Source organism: Littorina saxatilis, linkage group LG14 (assembly GCF_037325665.1).
Source record: "Littorina saxatilis isolate snail1 linkage group LG14, US_GU_Lsax_2.0, whole genome shotgun sequence".
NCBI classification, from domain to species: domain Eukaryota; kingdom Metazoa; phylum Mollusca; class Gastropoda; order Littorinimorpha; family Littorinidae; genus Littorina; species Littorina saxatilis.
In genome coordinates this window covers 19,502,099-19,512,098 of record NC_090258.1, presented here as the reverse complement: position 1 = coordinate 19,512,098, position 10,000 = coordinate 19,502,099, and the positions used below count along the sequence as shown (strand labels likewise).

Here is a 10,000-nt window from a genome sequence, read left to right as displayed (position 1 = left end):
GCTGACCGAAACCCGTCGACCGGCACGGGGATGTCTAGGTATGTTGTAAACAGCGGACCTAATTTGAATTAAACGGATGTTTCGTTGTTTGCGAGTTTATTTTCAATGCAAACATAACATACCTACGTGTTTGTGAATTCCTGAAAACAAAATTCAATTGACTCGCTTCCTCGTCTGTTATAGCAATTTCGTTTTTAAGGAAAAATGTGCATAGCCATTTGCCAAGTCCTTTTCTTGGAATCGATGCACACACACACACACACCACAAACTTACGCCATCATTTTCCTCTCGTTTTCCATGCTATTTGATCACATTGAGAACACAACAAAAATAAAGGAAAGAGGAAAATATTAACAGCTGTTGTGTTTTTAGCGTAGCAATAGGGCCCGATATTTAGACGAGACAAGTATAATGCCGACGAGTCGAAGACGAGTCGCATTATACTTGTTCGAGTCTAAATATTGGACCCTATTGCTACGATGAAAACACAATAGCGTTTATATAGCTATTCTGACATTAAATTTTGTGTTAAAATCATGTTTTTTTCAGCAACAAGTACCAGAATGGTCCATGTCGTTGATTGCAGACGACGGTTCCCTTTCCGCATGAAGCCACGGAAATAACCGAACATTGAAAAACCCTCGGACATGTATTACGGAGAAAACTCGAGATAACCGGATGTTTAGCATTACGTCAATATGCTAGGAATTACATGACGTCATGACGTATCATGCTTTCCTACGTAGATTGTATGTTCGAAAGTCTGACTTCTGTTGGGAATTCGCGTGGTGAAGACTGCGGTAAATCTGTAGATGATAAGAGAACAAGGATTGTCTCAGAAGAAACGACTAAATGTATCAGACCGGTAACTTCACCTCAACATTGCACTATACAATGGACGTTCTATGTGACAAGAGAGTTTGCTGATTTTGTGTTAAACATTGGAGAGATCGTCTGCTAGAATCAGAGATAGGTCGCTTCAGATTGCAGCTTCTGGAAATTTGCAAGGTTTGTTGCCTGTTAAAGAACTGGATTTTACACGTAATGTATGTCATGTACAGTAAGCAACAACAAAAACACACACAAAGCAAATGGCATCGTCTGTCGACTAGTCACAGAAACAAACCTGGCGAGGTATGCGTGAACTTTATACACGTGGAAGAAACCGGAACCATGCGTCTTTGTTATTGACAATATGCTTTTGGATATTGGCAAAAATGGCCTACTTCCGTAGCGTTATGCTTTGATGATCGGAAAAGGGATGTGTGAGACCATCCTATCACAGCTCCCGAATTCCCCCACGTGTCCATCAGAATAGCTATATAAAAGAATGATGCACAACTAAAAGCATAAACTAAATCGAAACAAAAACATGCATTTGCTTACATCCTATTGGAGGTATAAGAGCACAGGCATTGACATCTGGCACGTTAGGTTCTGACATCGTTAAAATGGATCTTTTGACTAAAACTCAAACGTCCAGCGTGAAACATGTTTTAAAACCATCAAAGTAAACAAAATTGAATCGGTCACGTATAGCCATAATGATATACATTGCAGAAACTTCAACAACAAGCATCCAACCAACATTATTGGACCAAAGGTTGTGTGCGTATAAAACAAAAGTGTGTGTATATTCCAATAGAGCAGTATGCTTAAAGCAGAGCGATACACGTTTGAATGTACATATGGTCAAAAGAAAATAGAATATGGTAGCCCTGCATCCATCCACGAACTTGATGTGTATTTGACCTCATACTTTTTTGTAGGGCACTTCCTGCCATTTATCCCGTTTCCCCTAAATAGTCACTGCAGTTTTCGTTGCCATCTATACCAGGACGTTAATATTCATATCTCTGCATTCAGTGTCCCTGTCCGACGAAGAAGATGCGTCCATTGCTGGTCTTTTGCCTTCTTTTGGCTGTGTCAAGCTTTGCAAGACACAACGGCGCTTTTTCGACAAAATGTAAGTATCGTATGAAACAGCATATTTACATACTGGTATATTATTGATTACCACCAAATCAAAACTGGCAACAAAACAAAACGAAAAACAAGTCGCGTAAGGCGAAATTACTACATTTAGTCAAGCTGTGGAACTCACAGAATGAAACTGAACGCACTGCATTTTTTCACAATGACCGTAGTCCGCCGCTAGTGCAAAAGGCAGTGAAAGTGACGAGCCTGTTCAGCGCGGTAGCAGTTGCGCTGTGCTGCATAGCACGCTTTACTGTACCTCTGAGCGTGTTTTTAATCCAAACATATCATATCTATATGTTTTTGGAATCAGGAACCGACAAGGAATAAGATGAAATTGTTTTTAACACGATTTAGGAAATTTAATTTTAATCATAATTTTTATATTTTTAATTCTCAGAGCTTGTTTTTAATCCGAATATAACATATGTTTTTGGAATCAGAACATGATGAAGAATAAAATAAAAGTAATTTTGGACCGTTTTATAAAAAAATAATTTTTATTACAATTTTACGATTTTTAATGACCAAAGTCATTCATTAATTTTTAAGCCTCCATGCTGAAATGCAATACCAAAGTCCGGCCTTCGTCGAAGATTATTTGGCCAAAATGTCAATAAATTTGATTGAAAAATGAGCGCCGCCTCAACTTTTACAAAAAGCCGGATATAACGTCTTCTGGGGATTTCATACCCAGGAACTCTCATGTAAAATTTCATAAAGATCGGTCCAGTAGTTTAGTCTGAATCGCTCTACACACACACACGTACTCACACACACACACACACACACACACACACACAACACACACACACACACACACACACACACACACACACACACACACCCACACACACACACACACACACATGCACCACGACCCTCGTCTTGATTCCCCCTCTATGTTAAAACATTTAGTCAAAACTTGACTAAATGTAAAAAGGATATCTGAATCACAGAAAAATAGGTTTAATAAGGGGATATGCGAATCCAACAACCAAAATATAAAGCTGACGCACCCCCTATAATATGATTATAGCCTTATTCTCTCTGTCTCGTACTTGACACAAAGGGGCAATGCCCCTTCGACATTCTGTAAAATATTTTACGAGCAATGTAAGACTAAACACCACGTTCATAAACGTGTGTGTGTGTGTGTGTGTGTGTGTGTGTGTGTTTGTGTGTGTTACTAACAGCGACAACTGCAGCATCAAAGCCAGGTAATATATCACATAGAACTCCACTTCGACCTGGACGTGGACCACTTCCGCGACCGGGACCTCTGCCTCGACTTCGGCCTCGACCTCAAACTCAACCTGATGTGATCTCTACAATCTTTTTTCGGATTGGGATTGTTGTAGTTCTGCTGATTGTGGGTGCCATTTGTAAAGGTTGGTGTTTATTTTTTTAATTGATTTATAGTGCACTCGTTGTCTGCACTGTGTGCTCCCAGTATGGTCAAAAGCGTCAATTTTGGCTCACGTAAGTGTAGCCTATGCGATCGTCAACTGTGTCTGTCTGTGCGTGCGTGCGTGCGTGCGTGCGTATGTAAGTCTGTGGTAGAAACGTTAACATTTGACTAAACACCGAAATACTCATTTCACCTGGTTATTTTTCAAGCACCATCTTCAAACTATTGAAGTAATGATCAACATTTTGTCGGCATGTGTGTAGTTAAAGTGTGTATCCAAAGAAAACGGGTGGTGGGGGGTTTTGAGGGGGTAAAAGCAGGTGACTGGTTTGTGTCGTGTGTGGTATGTAGACCAGGTCAGGGGTCAAGATCAGGTCAGGTCGCGTGAAGGATTGTGGTATAGATTCACTTTTCAGTTCTCACCTCTGCATTCGCCGATTCGGGGAAGACGATTTCACACTGTTCGCTTTCTTAGCTACAGAAAAATAGATAAAGAAGATACCCAAGGAGATTTCCTGCAGTTTGATCTGCACAGCGTGTTTCCAGTGTCTGCGCGAGGAAGAGCTGTCGAAAGCGCAGTGTCGATCTGGCAGTCGTGTCCCGGTAAGTACAGACAGACCTAGTTTCTCCCACTCTTACAACGTGATACCCAATCCGTTTTGTTTAATTGTTTTTTTATTTCAGCAGACAGGGATATCAAACACAGTGCTAGGCAGTCACCTCTAGTGAAATGAGTTGATCTAAAGTGCCTGTAATGTTTGGATGTCTTTGTTCTTGGTTCGATTTATGTTTCTCGAGTTTACTCTGCCCGTATAAAACTGTTCACCATTTACTTGAACATGCAGATATAAGGAAACGGAATGAATCTGTTCTCAAAGTCAAAATTAGTACGATTTTGCCTCAGTTTCAAAACATGCTCTGTCATGGTTCTGTCTGTAAAATTTGGTACCTTGCAACAACTTCCTTCAATTTGAAAGACAGTTTTTGAATGCTAGATCTACCTAGATCTGTATCGCGTTTCATTCCAGACTCCTCTCTTTGAGTGTACTGTTTGCTAGCTGTTTACGCACTATCATGATTCACTAATGTCTGTAACGTTTGGTAAACTTACCTTGCAACAGCTTCCTTGTCTTAATTGGCATTTTCTTTCAAGGCAGCACAACGTAAGATGAGCTTCTTTTGGACAGCAGGTAGAATGCGAGTTTTGAGACAACGACAATCGTCCAAAGAAAGCTTGCTGTGGAATTTTGTTCTACATGTGATTCTGTATTTTTCTGCGGTTAATGTTAATGGTTTCCTTTTTCCTCTGTTGGTTTCTTCCTCCTGAGTTGATCGTTATCACTCAAAAAAGACCACCAGAGATACCTCAGTTGCTCCTCAAAATGGACTGTGAATAGTGTGTTGACTGTGTTGACCGTCAAAACTATTTTAAGAACCAGGCTGCTGCAGTCAGTTGACATGATTCGCATATTGTAGGGTTCCCATGCTGCATAGGTAAAGTGGCTTGTATAACCCGGCTATTCAGTATCAAAACACTGTTTATATTAATTGTGTAGGTTGTAGTCATCAGGGGCGGATCAGTTCATTTTATGGGGGGGGTTTCCAAAAGTATATTGTGAAGATATGGGTGTGAAGGCGCGAAGCGCCGAGCCGACGGCGCGAAGCGCCTAGCTTGCTAGGGGGGTCCGGGGGCATGCCCCCCCGGAAAATTTTGAAAAAAAGGATGCAAAATGGTGCAAGCTGGTGCATTCTGAGGATGATCATTACCAGTTCCAGGCAGCAGATTTTGTCACTGATTAATACCCACAAAATTGAAACTCAACCCAAAAAAACACACAAAAATATTTTTATTTTTTGGCTGGGGGGGGGTTTCCGGAAACCCCAGAAACCCCCCCCTCGTCCGCCCCTGGTAATCACAACTAATCGCATTTTTCCTTTTGTTTCAGAAAGGAGAATAAGCTACAACAAGATCGACGCTATGTCAGATACACCTCTGCCACATGACGACTTCCGAATTTAGATCCACTCGGCATGGTGACAAGTCTTGATGAAGAGAACAGCAGTGAAAAAAGTGGCCACATGGCAGGTACCTATTGCTTAGTGTCTGCAGTGCAAAAGACAGATAAGCTGATGATAGATTTCCAAATGAACACAGTACCCTCAGATCTACTGCTGATTTATGACGGGCAAGCTACAATCCAGGGCAGAGAACACTGCAGCGTTGTAATCCAACTCTTCATTTGTTTCAGGAAAGGACGTCCTTACAAATTAACATTACAACTCTCTGATACAAAGACATAGTGCATAGTGTACTCTAAACAAGAGGTTGTGCTACCACAGGAACATCCCGATAATTGAGTGGGGCAGGATTAAAGAACTTACCAGGGCTGCAGTGAGGAAGTACATGTTTTTTCTGTCATTGACCTTAATAGCTTTCACACCGCCAGTATATGAGATAATGGTCTTCTTGGTGACCGTTTATGCCCAAGCACGCGGAGCTTGTTGCCAGCAGGACAACGTGTCACTGGAAAATATCATAGACTTCGGAGTGCGAGGACCAGGAAAAAATAACCTTATGTGAACATGTCTGAGTTTGACCATCGTGACGCCCATCTCTTTAACTCTTAGTCGTATGACAATTCCAAGAATATAGTATATTGATGCGCAAGCTCTAGGGTAGGTTAATGATTGTAGATAAACTTTGCCATGGTAATTATAATTATGCTGATGTAGTTTAAAAGTGTGTCTGTGTGTGCGTGCGTGTTTGTGTGTGTGTGTGTGTGTGTGTGTGTGTGTGTGTGTGTGTGTGTGTGTGTGTGTGTGTGTGTGTGTGTGTGTGTGTTGTGAGGATTGCAGAAGATCTCCTTCAGGGACAACTACATCAGCAACAAATACAGTCATGTTATCTGTTTGCCTTCTTTTGAAAATTATACATGGAGTAGATATGATGCGTTAGTTGTAACTGTGTGTGTGTGTGTGTGTGTGTGTGTGTGTGTGTGTGTGTGTGTGTGTGTGTGTGTGTGTGTGTGTGACGGAGTGATTGAGTTTGTGTTACTGTTTGTCGATTTCTTACGGGAGCCTTGAAGGCTTCGCCTCTTGTTACTTTACATATAAGGTAAAAGGTGGTGTACCACGCTTTGTGTTCCGTACACTACCTTGTATACGCGCACATCCCGCTTATGCACCAATTTCGCTCAAAAGTAGAGATGGGCGTTTACTTGGTACTGTACCCTGTTGAGAATCTGTTCCTCGTGAGAAATAGCGGGTTTTGATCACTTGTTATGAGATTGAGTAGGAATTGTTTCTGGGAACAATGTCTATACCCTCTATGTCTCTTTCTCTGTGACACAGACGCGATCTAGTGTGCAAGTTGCTCACCAGAAAGGAACATGGCAACTAACCACAGCAATCCCTTTGTGTCATAGTTTTAGAACAAATGCTCATATTGCACAGTCATGACAATGATGACTCAAGATCGGCTTTGTATATCCAGCGTAGCGCGCGTGTGTGTGTGTGTGTGTGTGTGTGTGTGTGTGTGTGTGTGTGTGTGTGAGTGTGTGTGTGTGTGTGTGTGTGTGTGTGTGTGTGTGTGTGTGTGTGTCTGAACAAAAAATCATAAACTTGCACACACGGAAATATCATAATTGTAGTCAGTTCATTTGTCCCGATCAAAGTCAACTAGCAAAACCGGGTAGGGGGGAGGGGGCACGATAAGTGTCCACCACGGCGCATTACAAAACCGGTCCATTCACTCGATATCTTTAAATCCCTCAATATATACCTCTGAAACATTAGATTAGTCTCTCAAATCTCCGTCCACTTTTGGCATGGCTATCCAGAGACTGCAGTGGCAAATGTATGAACTCAAGAGTATGACTGCATTACAGTATCTTGTCATTATTCACTCTAATGAGACACACAAAAATGGCGCCCTTAGCAAGAAGAGATTATTCACCGGTTGGAACCCAAATACCTAGTCTCATCACACGGAACTATATTCAACCCGTCTGTATTAATTTTGCTATCATGGTCCAATACATTCAAAAGTCCGACTAAAACATGGGTCAAACAGACAGAAATCATTTTCGACCGTCCAGTGAAATTTGACGCCCTCTATGGAACACGAAGAGGGTCAAATGCTCGAGCAAGTACTCGCGCATTTACTCGAGCACTTTCGAAACTGCTCGAGTAAATGCGCGAGTACTTCTGAAAATGCTCGCGCACTTTCGAAACTGCTCGAGGAAATGCGCGAGCACTTTTGAAAATGCTCGAGCAGTTTCAAACTGCTCGCGCACTTTCAGAACTGCTCGAGCACGAGTAGGCTACTTTCTCGCGTATTTCCGAGAAGTAACGAGCGGGTAAAGCAAAAACTTGTCGCGGAACAGTCATCTTTTTGGCATATTTTCTAAATATTTTACATGATTTACCGTGCACATGAGCCGAGGCGAGCCAAAGCCAAAAAAGTTAACAATTTGAATTTAAAAGTACACTGATACTTACCGATCGACCATCCCAGTAGGTCTGTCCGCCAATTCCCTGATGCGATCGTTAATAATCCCAGCGACCGCCCTTCCCGCCTCCATGACGACTACAGATGCGTCGTTTCAGTAAATTTTCCGGGTCAAGTTTTCAATAAACCCAACCAATGACTTCGGTACAACTCGGGAATCTCCGATTCAAAAGTACTCGCGCATTTACTCGAGCAGTTTCGAAAGTGCTCGAGTAAATGCGCGAGTACTTGCTCGAGCATTTGACCCTCTTCGTGTTCCATAGCCCTCACTAATACTTTCTATATCTAGGGTTGTTATTTCATCTTTCGCGCAACTCAAGCCGTTTGAACAGTTAGGAAATATTCCCTTGGTTTTTCTCAGATTGGGTTGCTGTTCATAATTGAAACTACTCAGCTTTTCTCACCTGTACAATAAGTTGTTAGACCCAAAAAGCAACAACTAACTAACTTACTAACTAACAGTAAGTTGTTTACATCTAGCTGTCAGCTTTTTACATTTCCTGGTCATGTTCAGAACTCGACATGCAAGCACGTAGCAACATGCTCAGAAACGAGTTATAAACTTCTCGGACGAAAAGGTCACATCCTGTAGCGCCACCGCCCCGTTGTTTAGTTCCGACATAGCGAAGTTTCGCGCGACGTTCCAAATTTCTATTTGTTGTTAGTTGACCTCGAGTATGCATCACTTTTGTCACCCCCAGCCTAAGACAACTTCGAGTCGGCCGAGAGTCAGTTAAAAACCGGTCGAAAGTTCACTTCAACAACTTTTCCATAATTTGACTCCGCATATTTTGCCGACTTCTGGCTGACAGACGGCTTTTAATAGGTTTAAAATCGTTCATTGATGTTAGTTAAACTTTAAAGGAAAGGCCACTCTCTAATGAAGAATTTTACATTCCTCGAAGTACAGTTAAATGTGATATTTTGTTCTTACTAGACTTATAAATTTAAAAAATCAAATAATTTTAAATGCGCGTTTATTAAGCTTAATCGGAACAAAATAAATATAGCACATTGATTTGCTGCGTGCAAAGACATAAGGAGATTTCATATACTTCCTTTTGTAACATAAACACAATTAATTAAGCCTGATATTTCATTTTAAGACCGCCTTTGACAGAACAATTGATTCAATGAATGGACTTGACAATTACTTCCTTTTAAACAATACTAGATGAAACGGATAACTACAGAGAGTCGGTTGATTATTTTCATGTAGGTGTAAGTTTATTTTAATTATTTCAATAGTACAATTTAGTGCTTTACCAATAGGAACAATTATACAATCAATCTTTCTCAAATGAAAGGTTGTCGGGTGTAGATGAAAATGTATAAACCTGAATGATTATTATACCATGTGTGTGTGTGTGTGTGTGTGTGTGTGTGTGTGCGTGCGTGCGTGCATGCGTGCGTGCGTGTGCGTGCGTGTGTGTGTGTGTGTGTGTGTGTGTGTGTGTGTGTGTGTGTGTGTGTGTGTGTGTGTGTGTGTGTGTGTGTGTGTGTGTGTGTGTATTTCACGGCAAGAATATAATATCTCCAAGCCAAGAAACAACAAGTCTGAGAAATAACAGTCTCAGTTCGTTTGTGTGCAGGTTGTTACTCCTGTTGTTGTTCAACCCCTACCGACCTTCCATTGAGTAGCGACGTCGTGGTGTTCAGTGCATTGTCTGCACGGCAGGATCACCAGCAAACGGATGCAACTGGTCAGAACAATAGCTGTTAATTCAATACCAGCCTAAAACGTGTTATCCCATCAACATATATCTTGACTAAAACCATATTACTTCAATACCTTAAAACACAAACTGCTAACCCAGAGAATCAAAAGCTTTTTTCAAAATCCAAATATCCGTTTCATTCTGTTACATATTTTGATTGTTTTGCTTCTGGTACTACTACAACTTCTGCTAGTATAACCACTACTACTCTCGTTTTCAATGAGAAGCGACGATTTAAGTTCTTTATTGTCCGGGTGTCCTGTAGCTAATTACAAAAAGAATTAAAAGCTAAACTTTCCTCTGTCCAGACATGGTCGGCCGCAAGTTAAGTTATGTACATCAATGCATGCCCATGTCTTGTAGCCCCTAGTCCTGGGAGAGAT

The 10,000-nt window shown here is 41.3% G+C and overlaps 1 long non-coding RNA gene across 1 annotated transcript in view; it reads left to right on the top strand.

Annotated features, from left to right (window-relative positions):
- Nucleotides 1–10,000, top strand: part of LOC138947313 (uncharacterized) — a 68,708-nt gene that overhangs the window by 13,620 nt on the left and 45,088 nt on the right. The window contains exon 3 of the long non-coding RNA XR_011449616.1: nt 9,492–9,602. This is a non-coding gene — a long non-coding RNA (uncharacterized lncRNA). The remainder of the gene's footprint in view (nt 1–9,491; nt 9,603–10,000) is intronic.